Consider the following 17,074-nt stretch of genomic DNA (forward strand, 5'->3'; position numbering starts at 1 on the left):
GCAGATCCACTCTGCCTTGTGTCCATATTGGGTACTTTGGCAAAAAAAGTGGGCAAAACTAACATGGAATCTCTCTCTGCTCATGTGGAAAATGTGGGCAAAATACTGGGAGAGAGTCTTACGAACGTGCACCACCACCACCACCTAACAAAGCCAAGTCTGGTCCTTTGGTCCAGCCTGTCTCCGGCATCACACCACAGCTGGGCAGGCGGGAGAGGTGAAATCAGAAATGCCTTTCTCACTGGGAGTAATGCTACCACCATGGTTTCTTCCACCCTCCTGCCACCACCCTTTCTGCTTTTGACTGATTACCACTGCCCCTATGACAAATATTGGGTGTGATCCTTCAACCCTTACTTATGTGAACAGCCCTTCCTCTTGTGAGTAGCTCCATCATCTTCATATAAATTAATTTGCATGAGTAAGAAATGCAGTACTGGGTTATAATTATTACATCAATATTTATTCCTAATAGGAAACACTGTAACGTATCAACCTTTCTACAATTGCTACCATTATTATTATTACAGAATAGTACTCAGAGTCCCAAAGAAGATCACTGGGCTAGGCCCATAATAAGAGTCTGTTTCTGCCCTGAGGAGCTTACAATCTAAATATGCCAGACAGGCAAAGATGGGCTGGGAGGGAAGGGAGATAGAGAAACAGCTCTAGCTTTTGGAAGTGTTGATGCTTAGAAGAATTTCTTCCTGAGCCCTGAGAATATTATATCAGCTTTCACCACTGCAAGTATAGAAATAACCAGGGTGACATTAAAATAATATCTGTCAGCTTTAGCCTCCAAAACTATGTAAGAAAACATCACAAAGACCAAAGTAAAAGTGATCATGACTAGCACAGGGATAGACAAGGTAATAAGTACCTAGGTGGGCTAGGTACCTATTACCAAATCCAACCTAACATCAGTTTGGCTAATGGCCAATACTAGTTTTCCTCTGGTCCAGAGTCCAACCATAATTGAGACAGCAACAATAAACCATTTTTAAGACTCTCAGAAACTGGCTACTATTATTTGCTCAAATATTAGACCACAACTATACTTCTCAAAACTTTCTTCAGAGTATAACACCATGAAGATGCTGTCTGGCTCTATGATGCTATCATGGGGTTTATAGACCACTCAATAAGACTAAAGGAGTAATGGTGTCGTAGTGGGCCAAGAAGGCCCCACCCCTCAGCAGCTCAGAGCATGCTCCAGATGGAGGGCCTGCTTAAAAGGGGACTCTGACAGGAAAGTAGAGGAAGAGTGAAGGAGAGTGTGGCTGTAGGCAGCTAGCCTGGCTGTAGCTTCTGGGACAGAGGGATCTACGTGGGAAGAGGTAAGACCCAACCAGGAGGCCAAGGGGCTGACCCCCATTTGCCCCCCGATTCTCCCTAACAAGGGGGAGCAAGTGGACACTGGAAAGTGAGCTGGGAAGACCAAACTGACTTTTTGAACTATTGAGACAGTGGGGGCAATCCTTTGCTGGGAGGAAAGCTGAGCACCACTACAATGCCCCAAGATGAAGAGAGAATAGGGGGAGATAGGAAATGGCCCAGGGGAGACTGGGCTGTTGCACCAGCTAGAGGGACTGAGACTCTCCTCACCCCCTCTCCCTAGGGCCCTGGGCTGGGAACTGGTGGAGAGGGAGGACCCAGGTCCCACTAATTATTCCCCCCTCCTTTGCCTGACTGGGGAACAACAGGGGACAGTGGACTATAACTCAGCTGCTAGGACATCAGATTGCCTGGCAAGGCCATCCTAATACTCTGAAGATGGTTGAACTATGGCCTGTCCATTAGGCATGCTGGCCCCAAGTGAACCTACTACAGCTACCCAGCTAGCAGTGGGACTCTCAATAACAGATAACACTCAAAATGCAGTAAAGGTCATTCTCAAGCAGGGGTTATGACAGAATCCATTGCTGTCCATACCCACTGAATTTGAGTAGCACCATTTATTATTAAGGTTGTCTGGCATTTCCTGCTATAAAACATTGTATTCTGTTGCCTGTAATTTTGCCAAACTCTAACCGTTTGGGCTGAGATTTTCCAGGCTGAATGTCTGGCTCAGGCTGAAGTTTACTGGTACATTTCAGCCAAACCAGTTCACCAGTTTCTGAGAACAAGGCTAGGGAAACAGATGCTATTTTGCCATGTTAAAAAATTCTGGCAACCTACTCTTCAGAAGCTCTAGCACCCTCATGCTTTGAAGTAGGGATTTGAAGTTTGGCATCAGGGGAGTTTGGAAGTGTGTGGCCTCAGGATGTGTCACTTGCCACCCCTGTGAAAATCTACTGAAATTTAGTCAGTTAGGAGCCTTTGAAATTTCAGTTCACACTTGCTGAGTACAGACTTGCTAGACTGTCACAGCTAAAATCTTCAAATTCCATCCGCACTGAGCATGCTCCAGCCTGAAGCTGCAAGAGACTGGGCAGGTCTTTAAAATTGCACCTCTGGGCTGCTGTGTCCAGCCATGATCCAGGCTCTGGAAATGAAAGCAGGGAGCCTGTCTCTCCCATGCTTTCAGTGACCTGCACATACACCCAGGCTTCATGGAGGAGAAAGCTACCTGATTTGAATGCATAAGGGATGAGATCCGGACCTGTGGTGGGGTGGGGAAGTAGGTTGAGACAAGAGCCTAAGAAGTGGGGAACTGGAACTATGGTGGGTGGAAACTGACACTGTATGGGCATGGAGATTTGAACTGGGAGTGAGAGGAGGGGAAGTCTGGGACTGGAAGTTGTTGGGACACTGGGACAGGGAATTCAGAAGCAGAAACCAGGACTTGCTGGGCAAGAAGACTAGGACTGGAGTGAGACTGGGACTGGCTAGATGAAGAGAATGGGTCTGAGATGAGGAGCCGGGGTGGAAAAGAGGCAGGACTGAGACAGGGACAGGTTTGAGGGGACAGGGAGGGGAATAGTTTGTGGGGAATAGGCAAGAAAGTCTATGACCACTAAAGCATACACTCCTCCAGAACATGGAATAGAACCCAAGAATCTTGAGTCTCACCATTCCTGGGCTGTCAGCAAATACCCGTGAAACCCATTGGAAAAGTGTTTGTCTCATCCCATCCAGGACACATAGCGAATGACGGCCTATTAGTACCATCAGTTACTCTATTAGTTCAAGAGGCAGAGATCTGTATGGCAGATCTGAAGATTCCGACCCTGCTGATGAACCATGTGGGTGTCAATATGATGCCATATGATATTTCAGTTTGTTTTTTTGCAAACCTAGGAAATTACATGCATACAACCAAACGTACCCACTACACTAACAGAACATTATTAAGGCAAGAGCCCTGTAGAGAAAATAATGTGATTATGTAATTAAATACTGTATAATAATACATACACACAAAGAGGCTGAATTAATTTTGCCCAGACAACTTTAGTTGCATTTCCTAACATTTGCGTGCTTGTCTTTGCAATTTTAATAATTTTCTTTTTAAATAGTTTTGTGTACATAATTATTTATAATTTGTATTATGGTGGCACTTAGAGGGTCCAAAGAAGTTTGCTCTAGGAATTATGCCTACTCATAGCAGGAGACAGTCCCTACAACAACAAACTTACAATATAAATAGACATGTAAGGCAAAGGTTGGGAAGGGAAATGGAGGCACAGAGCGGGGAAGAAACTTCTGTAGCATTATACCGAGCATGTCAGTCCTGAATCCCAGTCCTGAGCCCTATCCACCAGAGTACAATGCAACTAAGTTAATAACATGTGGTTTGCGAAAGCAACCAAAAACTAGCAGTGTTTGGTTGTGGTGGTGAATTGAATAGTTCTTCCTCAAGTAGCATTTTGTTACTGTGGCTGAACTGAAGAGTTTTGTGAGACAAGATGAAAATGAGTCCCTAACGAAGGCTAAGACTAATACTGACAACAGCACAACCTCCAGTGGGCCAAATTCTTCTCTCCGTTACTCTGGTGTAAATCCAAAAACTCCATGTTACTCTGGATTTATAGCACTGTAACTGAGAGCAGAATTCAGTCAAATATTTCCATGACCCAAAGGATCTCAATCTAAAAACCAATCCTATATAGCCAGGGATACATACAATCATCACTTCCAAGAACAACTTTCAAATAATAGATCTGTCCATCTCCTCGTGGTGGAACTGAAGAAGAGCTCTGTGTAAGCTCAAAAGCTTGTCTCTCACCAACAAAAGTTAGACCAATGAAAGATATTACCTTGCATCTCCTCATGTGCAATATTCATGGTTGCTTAGTATAGTAAATGATGCCATAAGCCGACACAGGTCCAATTAATATAAAATTATAAGAGGAACTTGTTTTCCTTAAAACTAGCCAACAAGTAATAGAGATAGACATAATACATTTTGACATAAGTGATTCTAAATTGCATTCATTATAGTTCTTTTGAGTATAAACTACTCTGCTTTTTTACTATGTGGAAATTTAAGCCAACCATAAAATACTTTAAAAACCCTCCACAAATGCAAGTGTTAGACCTCCACCCCTCATCTCCTTCGCATGTTGTTCAATGAATACTTACCATTCCCTGCATATCAGTTAGAGTGACCAGATGTCCTGATTTTATAGGGACAGTCCTGATTTTTGGGTCTTTTTCTTATATAGGCTCCTATTACCCCCACCCCCTGTCCCAATTTTTCACACTTGCCGTCTGGTCACCCTAATATCAGTTCTCTCTTACATGCTTAAGTATTGATAGATTGCATTGATCTATTCTAAGACTGGCTGGAACCTGTGACATTTGGCCAATGATTGGTAAATGAACTTGGAATATTTCACCCACACAGGTGAGATTACATTTTATTTAGACTGAATTTGTTGCACCCTGTAAATCTGATAGATACTGTTAATCTTTTCAGCTAGCTCCTATGGGTAATCACCATAGAATAGTGATTCTCTATTATAATTGTGGAGTTCAAGTCACCCAACGTAATTATGTACACTCTATTGGAATCTATGAAATAGGCAAGTTGGCTACAAAAGCACCTTTTCCCAAACTGCTTTCTGATTTATGTTGAGCTGTCAGGGAGCTTATGGTAGTACTGAACTCTGTTTAGAACTTAAAAGACATGAAACTTGGCAGATACTGAACATAACTCAGATTTAGCTATTTCTTGTTTATTTTTTCCTCTGCAGTATCTTCAAAAAGAGATTAGCTAACACATTCAGGGGAATGGTGTAAGGGATAAACTAAGTGCAGCGTTTGGACATGGCGTCCTATGAGGTGTCTTCTAGCCCTAACCGCTTTGATTCTGTGCTTCAGTGGTACATTTTTCAACTGTGCCTTGATCTTTGATGACATATTTTTAACTTAGTAATGTTCTCTCAGACTGCCTCAATACCTTAAAATTGCATTATTCAATAAAAGAAATACTTGTCAAGCCCCATCATGGCTCAGCCATTTCAGATATTTTTCTATGGGCAACTGTGGTGTTATTTGCCAAATATAAACGAAACCCAGATTATTAATGACTGCCCATCAGGCCACATATTTTAATGCAGGGAATTCACTAGAAAAGTAGCCCGCCGAGCTCCATTATTAGGGACACACACACACACACACTCCCCAAATCTACCCTAGCTAGTGTAAAAAACTCAAAAATGGCTGAAATCTTCTACCTTATAGAAACTACAAACTTCTAAATTATAGCTTTTGCATTCTTCGCCTTGGACGTTTATGGCATTTCATACTATTCTCTTGCAGTGAACATTGTCTTTAAGGGCCCTGAGCCTGCAAACACCTCTCATGTGCTTAATTTAATACACGTGAGTGGTCTCACTGAACTCAAATACTCAGTGAGCTGGTTGTAGTTCCTTGATTCTTGGGCTGATTCCACATCAGCCCCAATCTCCGTAAAGTTTAAAGCAGCCTAAGAGGAAGTATAGTCTAAACTATGCCAGGTGGTAACGGACCCCAAGCAACTGCCTGACTGTTGAGAGTAGTCAGAGTGGAGTAGTGCTCTAGCCAGGCCCTGTAATCAAGGATAGGGGCTGGGACAGTAGCATCAAAATATGATCTGAGTATTCTCCCACACAGGGGAATTCTCAGCTGGTGAGATCCAGCCACTTCCAGCCCATTTGAACCATCAGTCTGGTGCAAACTGGCCAGAGGAAGCAGATAATGTGGCCCAAGCTTTCTACCACAACATTAACTTGGCTGTACTGACCTTCTGCTATATTTTACATTCACAATGTCCTTGTTAAATATATGCACTATGGAATGTGGCTGAGATAATGTTGCACTAGAAAAACGTAAACTGTTATCATTTTCTGAAATTTAAGTCCTTGATTTCTCAATCCTAACACTGCATTCATTCTGCTTTTAGTAGTGAATAAGTTATTGTGTTAACTGGGTTGATTTAAATGACACAGGTATCAGTTTCAGTTCATGATCTATTGGCTGTACTGTGCATTAAGGCATTACAGACTAAATTCTGCCCTTACTTATTGTTCTTGCTGCCACATGGAAGGCTAAGGCCTGGTGTATACTTATATGTAAGATCAACATATATACAGTGCTCAGAAGTCTGAAAAAGTTACAAGCTGACCTAATCCGCAGTGTAGACAAAGCTATGTCAGTGAGGAATTATTCCATTGACCAAGCTACTACCACTTGGGGAGTGTATATCAACTACACTTACACAAAACATACTTCCATCACCGTAGGAAGCGTCTACACTATGGCACTACATCAACATAGCTGCAGCACTGCAGCTGTGATGGTGTTGTGCCCATAGTGTAGACATGCCCTAAACCAGTGAAGAATTTGATCCCACTACTGTTAGTATGGTAATTATTTTACTACTTCTATTTTGATCTTGTTCTTCCCTAAGAACTAGAAACCTGCTCACTGGAAGAAGTATCTTTGGGTGTCTCCCAGAATAAGGATTATGATTTGCTAATCTACTACCTCCCCTTTATCCTAGATTCCCTAAATCAGCCTTTTGGTAGGCTTGTTTCGTATTTGGTTTTAGCATTTCAAGACTCTAGTGTAATCTTGCTGCACTGCAGCCTCTCTCTATGGTTATATGCTATTTCTGATATAACTCATGCCCTTGGATACACTCTGGTGGATCTATGCTAGTTTAGAACCTTGTGCAAGTGGTCCCAGCAACAGAAAGGTCCCTGGGTAAAAAAGTAGTTGAACTTTTTGTTGCTGCAAATTGGGGATGTACAGGACCAGTGCATTCCTCAGAGTAGCCAGTATTTGCTTGTTAGGAGCCTGGCAGGAGCCCTTGGGGACGCACTAACTGGTATTCCCTCAGCAGCCTCATATTAAGCTACCCAGCTACATTCCAAAGCTATCGACCTTCACAAAAAACCTGAGGGAAACAGCAGCAGTAACTGAACTTGCCATCCGCCGGAGTGAGTGTCCCTCTGGTGCAGTGGGCATTGCTAGAGCAGGGTGGTATATTTTACACCTCTCAGTGCCAGCGCTAGTGAATCTTGCCCAGTGACTCCTAGCTCAGCTGAAATCTCTATATTTTTATCTGCATGCTTTTTATATCACACAATATTGTTTATCTCTGTGGAACAGCCCTTTTATGTCTTGCTTTCGTGATGTTATAGATGCACATCATAATATCATAATGAAAGAAGCCATCCATGAGGTGCATCGCACCATGCTTAGATTATGTAAATATTTTAATGATCTAGCAGGCAAATAACAAATTTAAGAGAAAATATAATTATCTTTAAATCCCTTACATTGTAAATGTTTGCTTTTAATCCTCCACATAACCTTATTAAAAATTTCAAGATGGATACATTCTCCCATTGAATCTGACAAACATCTGGTTTACAATAGAATCATGCGATGCAATTCCATCCAGAATACCATTTGCTCTTCAGTTTGTTTTCACCCACTATCATTCATATCACAGAACTTCTGTGCTTTGTCTGGGACATAAGACAGTACAACAATATTTTTTTATTAGAAATAATGCATGGTTCTCTTTTTTATAGAATTTAAATTTGCTATCTCAGGTTATGTGTAGTCAAATATATTGACAGTCTCCCTTGTGAGTTCTGCTGACACTTGGGTTTAATTGTAGTGAACTTTGAATTCCCATCTTAAGGTCAGTTATTAACTATTGATGGATTCTCCTTTTCTCCACTTAATGTTAACCAAGATAGATGGGAATGGCGAAGAAATTTTTCAGAGCCATAGCTTTGTGAGATATCTTATACTCCTCTCATGTGACAAAGCAAAAGCATTTTCTAAAGGTAGTGATCATTCATACTCAGAAAGAAAATGGAACAACACAACACACCACTAACTCTCTCTTTGTGTTTTTCACACTGTATTACTTTTCCAGAAAAAAAAAGTCCCATATGGTACTCATTAGAAAAGAAACATTTCCTTGGGTAACAACCTTGGATACCAACCTTGAAAGCAAATGGAGTCAGTAGGCAAAAGAACGACCAGTGCGCAAACACACTAGCAAGTTACGCTAATAAACAACTCTGCTGTTTTGGGTTTCCCAGAAGGAAAAAAAGCACCCCTCAGAGATTTATAAACACATACATAATAAATGGGAGGCTGAAGTTTAAACTGTTATGAAGCATTCTCTACTCTGCTTCCGAGATCCTCTGTGATTTAAAGAGCTGACATTTACTGTGTGCAGGCCTATTATTCAGAATGACTGTTTGTGTATAGACAATATTTTAAAATGGCTTGCTGGAGATGAAAAATTCTTAAGTCAGAAAAAAACAGTTTAAATAGGTAACACTCTCCCAGTTTCGATGGCTATAAGTCTCACCGCCTTGCCATATGAAAAGTACAGGGGATGGGGAAGCCTGTATGCACCATTCTCCCTCTGCCATCTTAGCAAACAGGAGAACTGGGTTTGAACCCACAGACTCATTGCAAATATGAGAGTTAAATGAAAGAATGATGTAATAGCTTTCCCATCTCAGAACAGAGCAGATCCAACAGTCCAGTCCAGCTGCTGACACTGGCAATAGTGTCCATTTTTATACATTTTAACCTCCTTCAGCTATGTAATGTAAAAATGTTATTAATGTTGGGTGAAATCTTGGCCTCACTGAAGTCAATGGCGAAACTCCCATTGACTCCAAAGCGACCAGGATGACACTCATTGTCTTTAAATATAATTGTGCAACCATCGTCTAGATTGGCCCCTTGAGATTGCTTTGACCAGTGAGACTAGTTATTTATGCAAACATATCCATCTTTATTGTTATTTTGTGTTCCCCCAAAACACACACACACACTCCACTCCAACGTCCACTTACCACCCGTGCCTCATGTCATAATCTTAGACTGTAATCTCCCTGGAGACAGGAATTGTCATTTGTATGGAGCAGTTTAACTAATAAATAACAATATTAACCAGAATTAAAGAAAACACATAGGGCTTGCTTACAACACAAAGCAGCAAGTAGGGGTGTAACTCTGCCCCACACAAGCCTGCCATGTACTAAACGTCTGTGTAGACCCTGCTGAAGTACCCTAACACTTTGACCTACTCCTGTATCAAAGCAGGACATATCACTCACAGGAACTGCTAGTGCAGAGCAGCAGGGTCCACACAGACACTTAGGGTATGTCTACACTGCAACGTAAGCCCATGCTCAAGCCTAACCACCCTTGTATCTACACTGTAATTGCACTAACCCAAGGCTGGGACCCAGGGTCCCAGAAGTCTTCAGGTCTGTAGGATCTGAGCTCGAGTCAAGCTAGGACTCAGGGCCTGAGCCCTATTTCCTACAGCCAGAAGTATCCCACAATTCCATGGGACAACTTGCTTAGTCCTCTCTATCCCAACAATCTGCAATTCACTTTCTTGAAAATGGAAGCCACGACACCCCCACCCCCCACCGGTGAATGGCAGCAGCTCAGGTCAGTGTTAACCCATTCTCTTCTGATCACCAATCTGCAAGCACACTATCAGAGAGCCTCCTGGGTTTGCAATGGAGAGGGAACTGATCAAGCCTTTTGCAAAGTGAGCTGCTTCATGGACATGGGAGGACAGCCAGATTTTGGTGAATCTCTGGTGCAAGGCCAGTAAACAGTGGATTTCAGCAAAAGCACTAGGAATGACCACGCATACCAGCAGATAACTAAAAAGCTGGCAGCTCTGCAGATTTTTCCGGACAGGTGATCAGTGCAGGGAGCAAATTAAGAGGCCGAAGAGCAAGTACCGGAAGACCAGGGACAAGAACCGCAACTTGCCAACAGCATGCTCATTTTATGATGACTTTGACCTTGGTTCCTAATTGGAAGAGCTGTTTGATTGCCTTCCCCCCAATGAACAGCCCACAGCCGAGCCTGCAGAGAACCCATTAGAGACAAAAGCCGCCTCAGGGCCCAGTAAGTGTATGACTCAAATTTAAGGTTTATTATTACAGTAATGGGAGGGATTTCTGCTGTAAGAAGCAATGCAAAAATGATAAGCCCCAGGTACCAGCATTTGGCCACTAATGTCGGACTGTATCGCAGCGCCTAGGTGTTCCTTCCTCCCCATCTCCCCTACCATGTGGACTTGGAATTTCAAACATTCATCAACAGCTATAAAGGTTATTTTAATTGTTACGTCACGTGTTTGCTACGGTCAGTCTTATTTTCCTTTCAGTAATAAGAAATTTGCCACTCTGCAATCACTCCTCCTGTGTCTATGGAGCTGCCTGTAAATGGGGAACTGAGTGTACGTGTTTGGGAAATGGTATTCTATTTCCATATCTAGTCCATGTCAGTTAGAAGTAATCCGTGCAGTCTGCAGGCCACAAAATCATTTTTCCAAAGGACGAGTGGGGTGTCAGTTTTTTCCCAGAGCTGTGCTGGGCACGGAATGGAATAAAGCTGCAGATTTTAGCATGTTTGTGTGCAGCAATAATAAGCCATGAGTGAGCTAACAGCATCATGCTCATTCCCTCATGGATTCTGACCCAATCCTGGCTGCTGAGAGCTGCAAAATTTTCCTGAAGCAGAAACTCCAGATAGGTAGTCACACTGCAGGAAAGAGCATATTTCCCAGGCCCCCAAGATAGCTGACTAGCCCACTCCACTCACCAATGTGCTATTCGATCACTATACATTTGAATACTTCAGCTGCATACAGTGCAGGTTTCCCTCCAGCAGCTTGGAATAATATCTCCCTCTGTGAATAGGTCATCACAAGAATAGTTATGTCTTCCCAAATAGGAAAGGCCTGAAATGACAGAAAAAGCCTTTGGCAGCAAGGGTGCTACACACACCTGCCCCCTACTAACATATGGCAGTTAGTTATGAAATTTTTTTTAAACAGAAAAGTGTATAATTTTAAATGTACCGTTATCTCTGCACTTTTGTCACTGTGATTAACCAGGCAGTGTACAAAGACAGTCTGAGGCCTGAAGCATCCCTTCACAATATGTGCTGGTTCACTTTAGAAACGTTATATTTTATGTCCTTGAGATTTCACAGTAATTAATTCTATGCTTCTCCCCTGAGCTTGTTTAGACAATAACCCTCTGTTTCTTGCCCTGGTTCAGGACCCTCAACCTATACCGCCTGCTGTTCATCAGGAACTTGATCCCTGGCCCCATGTACCTTCACAGACCATTCCAAAAGGAAATATTTCCATGATGAAGTTATGGTTGACGTTCTCGAAATGGCAGACCAGCAGGTACCGTACTGGAAGAAGAGGGGCAAAAGACTGGAACAAGGACATGCTAACAGGTCTTGAGAACATGACCTATGAAGGAAGGCCGAAAGAATTGGGTTTGTTTAGTTTGGAAAAGAGAAGACTGAGAGGGGACATGATAGCAGTTTTCAGGTATTTAAAAGGGTGTCATAAGGAGGAGGGAGAAAACTTGTTCACCTTAGCCTCTAAGGATAGAACCAGAAGCAATGGGTTTAAACTGCAGCAAGGGAGGTCTAGGTTGGACATTAGGAAAAAGTTCCTAACTGTCAGGGTGGTTAAACACTGGAATAAATTGCCTAGGGAGGTTGTGGAATCTCCACCTCTGGAGATATTTAAGAGTAGGTTAGATAAATGTCTATCAGGGATGGTCTAGACAGTATTTGGTCCTGCCATGTGGGCAGGGGACTGGACTCGATGACCTCTCGAGGTCCCTTCCAGTCCTAGAATCTATGAAAAACAGGCAGGAGGAAAGGCTGTGGCTCGCCACCCAGCTGGAGGACAGGGTTTCAGCGGGGGAAACAGGCACTTGCAAAGCAGTCCTGGTACATGAACAGCGGCTAAGAGGGGAGGACAGAGCCCAACAGAGATAAATGTTTCAGCAACTTCTGTCCATTGTGGCTACAAGAGCACCGGCTCCTGCTGCCTCCTCCACACCACAGCAAGATCACCCTGCAATGTACCCTCAGTCCAGCAGTAGTTTGGACATCTCCATGTTGGGGCAGCCCATGCATTGAGGAATCATGAGTGGGCTGGGCAGGGAAACTTCCTTCTTCCACCCCTCCGCAGTGGAAATCTACACACACACCCTCCCTCCCCCACTCCTCCACTGCCAAGTGTGGGGAAAATGTGTAGATGGGAAAGAAGAACTTGGGCCAGGTGATAGATAGTGGTATGGGGATTGTGTTGAGTATTAACTGTTTCCTGACCTTTTGTGTGTGTGTGTGTGTGCGGTTTTGTAATGGCAGCTGGCATGCCCAAGACTGTCTGAGTGTTTTACTATTTTAAGACCTGTGTACAAAAAAAGCATGTTATGTTTTCAAGAAATGTTATTGCTGTCACTGTATCACATCATACAATCAGGATTTGAGTTAATAAAGCTAAAACATGTTCAGGAACAATGAAGCATGAATACACAAATAGTATTCCTCTAGTTAGCTAGGTACAGCAATTAACATTTCAATAAATTCCATCTGTACACCCTCCCATTCATCGTTTCATTCAGACTTACATTGCATGGCAATCAAGGCCTCACCTCTCCAATGCACTGCCTCCCCCCCAAAAAAATAATGAGCCACTTTCCCCCCAGAAGCACATTTGTACGGGTGCTATTCCCCCTCTTCCATTGGGCCATGCAAGTCTATAATGTGAGAACACAAATCACCCCTGACTTCTGCTGCTCGGATGCAACCAGCTCCAGCAGTGGTGGCTGCACTATCTGGCTGAGGGAACCAATCCAGTGTGCCCTCAGTGTCATAGGGCTATTTGGGTGTGTATGTGTGTGTGGGGGGGGAGAAATGGCTCACCTCTGGCTTCACAAAGGTTGTGAAGAGCACAGCAAGCCAAAGTAGTGCAGACAGCATTGATGCGACTGGAATCCAAATGGGTTTGAAGACACCTCCAACGTGATTTTAATCTGCCAAAAGCACATTCAACAACCGTTCTACACTTGCTTAGGGTGTAATTAAACCTTTCTTGCCAGGGCCTCTGAAATCAGAGCACAGTTTCATAAACGAAGGCAAAGGGGGTATGCAGGGTCCCCCAAAATTACAGTGGGGATAGTAACATATTTATGTCAATGTCATTTGGTGGGAATAGTGTCCCGGCCTGTCCATGGATATAGACTCCCGAGCAGTGAAAAACTGGCATTATGGACTTTTCCTGTGCAGCCCACAATGACATTCATAAATCTGCCTCTGTGGCCCACTAGTGCCTGCATAACTGTGGAGCAGTACCCTGTGCAGTTCATGGACGCATGTGCTCCTTGAGTAGGGCACGCAATGGCCCATGAGTCCCATCCATAACACCGGCACAGTTAGGACAACCCATTCTCCCAAAGACAGCAATTGCCACTGGAATAACTTTAATCATAGAATCACAGAATATCAGGGTTGGAAGGGACCTCAGGAGGTCACCTACTCCAATCCCCTGCTCAAAGCAGGACCAATCCCCAGACAGATTTTTGCCCCAGATCCCTAAATGGCCCCCTCAAGGATTGAACTCACAATGCTGGGTTTAGCAGGCCAGTGCTCAAACCACTGAGCTATCCCTCCCCCATAATGCCCACCACCTTCTCCCTATTCAGGACTGCACTTATGTCCCTATTCAGGACATGCTTGATACCTCATTGACTTAATGGGACGTAAGCATGTGCTTAAGTACTGACCAGAATAGAGGAGTATAATTGAATGCCTTTGTGTTTTGGTGTCCAACTGTAAACACCTATGACCAGATTTTTAGAGGTACTGAACATTAGCTGCTGCCACTGATTTCTGTTGGAGCAAGATTGCTAGCACTTCTGCAAATCAGATCACAAGTATCTTAAGTCAGAAAAGGTGAGCCCTAATTTCGGTCAAACAATAGCTCAGTTTTGGAACTCTATCACAAGTGCATCCAGACTCTGAGATACACTCTTTGAAGAGTATAGACATCCAGAAGGATCAACATTACCACACACAGCCTGCTGGCAACCCTCCTAAAGCTTACATTATTCCAGATTTTGCACAGTGGAGATATGAAGTCAAAATCAAAACCATGGGCTACAGTTTTGTAAAGAGCACTAGGAGAAAATTCCAAATAATGACGAAGAAGACAATTTGGAACAAATTGTTATTCTGAATATTTTTTTCAGTTAATTTGTTAAAATGACTATTTAATAATCAATAGCTGATCAATAAATATTTCAGCTAACACCTATGAAAATCAGCAAAAAGCAGGCAAATGTTAAAAGATTTATCTTCACATCTGAGAATTTCAAATTAGAAATGGAAAAATATGTCTTTCTTTCCTCTATAAATCACACACATTCTGATATACAATATTTTTAAACACATTAGATGAAATATTAGCAGTTCAAAACAGATTTAGCAGGTTTTAGGGATTTCCATTGAACAGATAATTTATGAGAACTTCTGGTTTACTTTGCTTCATTGTAAGTGTAGAATGGAATATAATACTATTTGTGGATCACGAAACAGTGAATTACCCAAACTTTGGCAGCCATTGCCATAAAATGCACAGCCCTCAATCATCTGGTTTAAAAGACTTTCCTAATTGCAGAGTGTGCATCTTAGCTATTTTTCCAGTTATGCCAAATTTATTTCAAACATAATATTACATGCATACTTTATACTTTTTATTAATTTCTTCAAAGGCATCACTTTTTTTTAAAGAAAAAATTTGCAGTTATAGGTAGCTCTTCTAGCAAATGCCGCTTTTTTAAAAATAGAAAAGTAAGTTTGACTTAAAAATGGAAAGCTGAAACTCAGAGAATCTAGGAACCTAATGCTGGAGTCTCTTTTCCCCAGCTATGCACAAGTAACTCTCTTAAATCGGAGTTATACTCATATTCTGAAAGGGAGACTATTCCTTGTGCCAAACTACCATGGTTTCGATCAGCAGAAGTACTCCAGCTAGTTTACCATCAATGTGAGAGGGAGGGATCTTCCAGTAGAATGATCTCCATGCAGGGACCCTCATCTTTGGAAACTACTTCCCACGACAGTCCTAAGTAGTTCAGGTGTGTTTGACCTTCAGGGTGTGTTGCAAGGCTTATCTATTCCTTAAGCTTTTTGGGGAAGATGTGGCGAGATGGGGATTGAGTCTTGTGAGATAAGGGAGTTTTCTTGGGCTTGTCTTTGAGGGGGCTGCTGGTTATTAGGTTTATTTGCTAGTTGATTAACTGTTTCTTTTCATCGATCACAAAAGCACCTACAATGTGAGATAGGAACTTTTTTCTATGCATTACATATTGAAATAAATTAATAAAAAATCATTTAATTGGTAGTTTATCATTGGGAGTTCAGGGCCAGATCCAAACACTCCTGTTCATTTCAGTGGGTATTTGATTATGCTCTAAATCTCTCTCCCATTGAAGTCAATGTCAAAACTTCTAATTACGTCATTGGGACCAGGACTTACCCTTGCAGTAAGCACAGATGTGTCATCAGAAGTCGAATAAAATGAAATTCAAGGAATGTATATTTGGTAGAAGTATGTGAAAATATGAAGTGTGCAGATAGAAAAAAATCTGAACTCAACTGTCGGCAGCTGTTAAAAATGAGCTGGTGTCATGTTGGTAACCCTTTAAAATAATGGCCTAATCATTATTAATTCCTTCGATATTTAATGTAATAACATTAATCATGATGAACTCATTTGGTATTAATGTGAATGTCAGACGTACTTCTTCACATACATGCACATCATTTTGGGATTAGAACTTCACTATATAATTTTTTTTTCATCTCCTTCAAAAAGTGCTGAGAGCAGTTGTTTCGTGACATTGACAGAACTATAGACAAGTTTGTTCATAAACTGATCACACTTACCACTTATACATGGCCATACCATACAGTTGCAAAGCCTTGTACAGTACATATATTAACTCATCAATCTTCAGATGCAGGTGATTACAGCACATTTCACAGATAGGGTGACTGAAGGAAAAGTAGTCTGGCACTGGCAAACATGATTAAAACTCAGGAGCTTGCTGCTCCCAACTCCCAAATTCACTGTGTTAGATCCTGCTGGCAACTGTTATGGGCCAGATTCATAGCTGGAGTAAACTGGTGTCATTCCATTGAAGTTTATTTATACCAACTGAGAATCTGGACCTTTACTCACCTGCCGTTATTCAAGGATTACTAGCAAATGATAATTTGTGACTATCAGATAAAGAAGTATGGCCTGAAGATGTCACATGAACACTAAAACCACCTCATGCATAGACTACTTTCTACTGTATCTACTTAGCAAGACACAGATGTTAGTCCAATGTTCCCCCACTTCCTCTTACGTCTCAGAGAAATGCATTAAGAGAGTAGCATCAATTACCTGAATATGGAGGGGCTTTCCAGTCAATGGAGGGTGGTGATGTCTGAGAGCTGGTAGGCAAAGTTGACACCTAAGGGTGAACGGAGCATGAATTTACATTAGCAAATAAATATAACATCTCTGAATCAAAGAAATGTAGGCAATATCTCCCCGGTTTCCGGTGATTATATGTGCCATTGGACTAATCACAGAACTTGTTACAGTATTTTAATTCATAGGAATGTATTATCACAGACAGCACTTCCCATTCATATATGTACTATATTGTCTGACTTTCATTTCTGACTAGCTTGGCATCTTGTTAGTTAAGTCATTCTTTTAAAGCACAATATCCATTTAGCTCCTATCCTCTGAACTTTATTCATTCATTAT

The sequence above is a fragment of the Trachemys scripta genome, chromosome 3, assembly GCF_013100865.1.
Source record: "Trachemys scripta elegans isolate TJP31775 chromosome 3, CAS_Tse_1.0, whole genome shotgun sequence".
Classification (NCBI taxonomy): Eukaryota; Metazoa; Chordata; order Testudines; family Emydidae; genus Trachemys; species Trachemys scripta.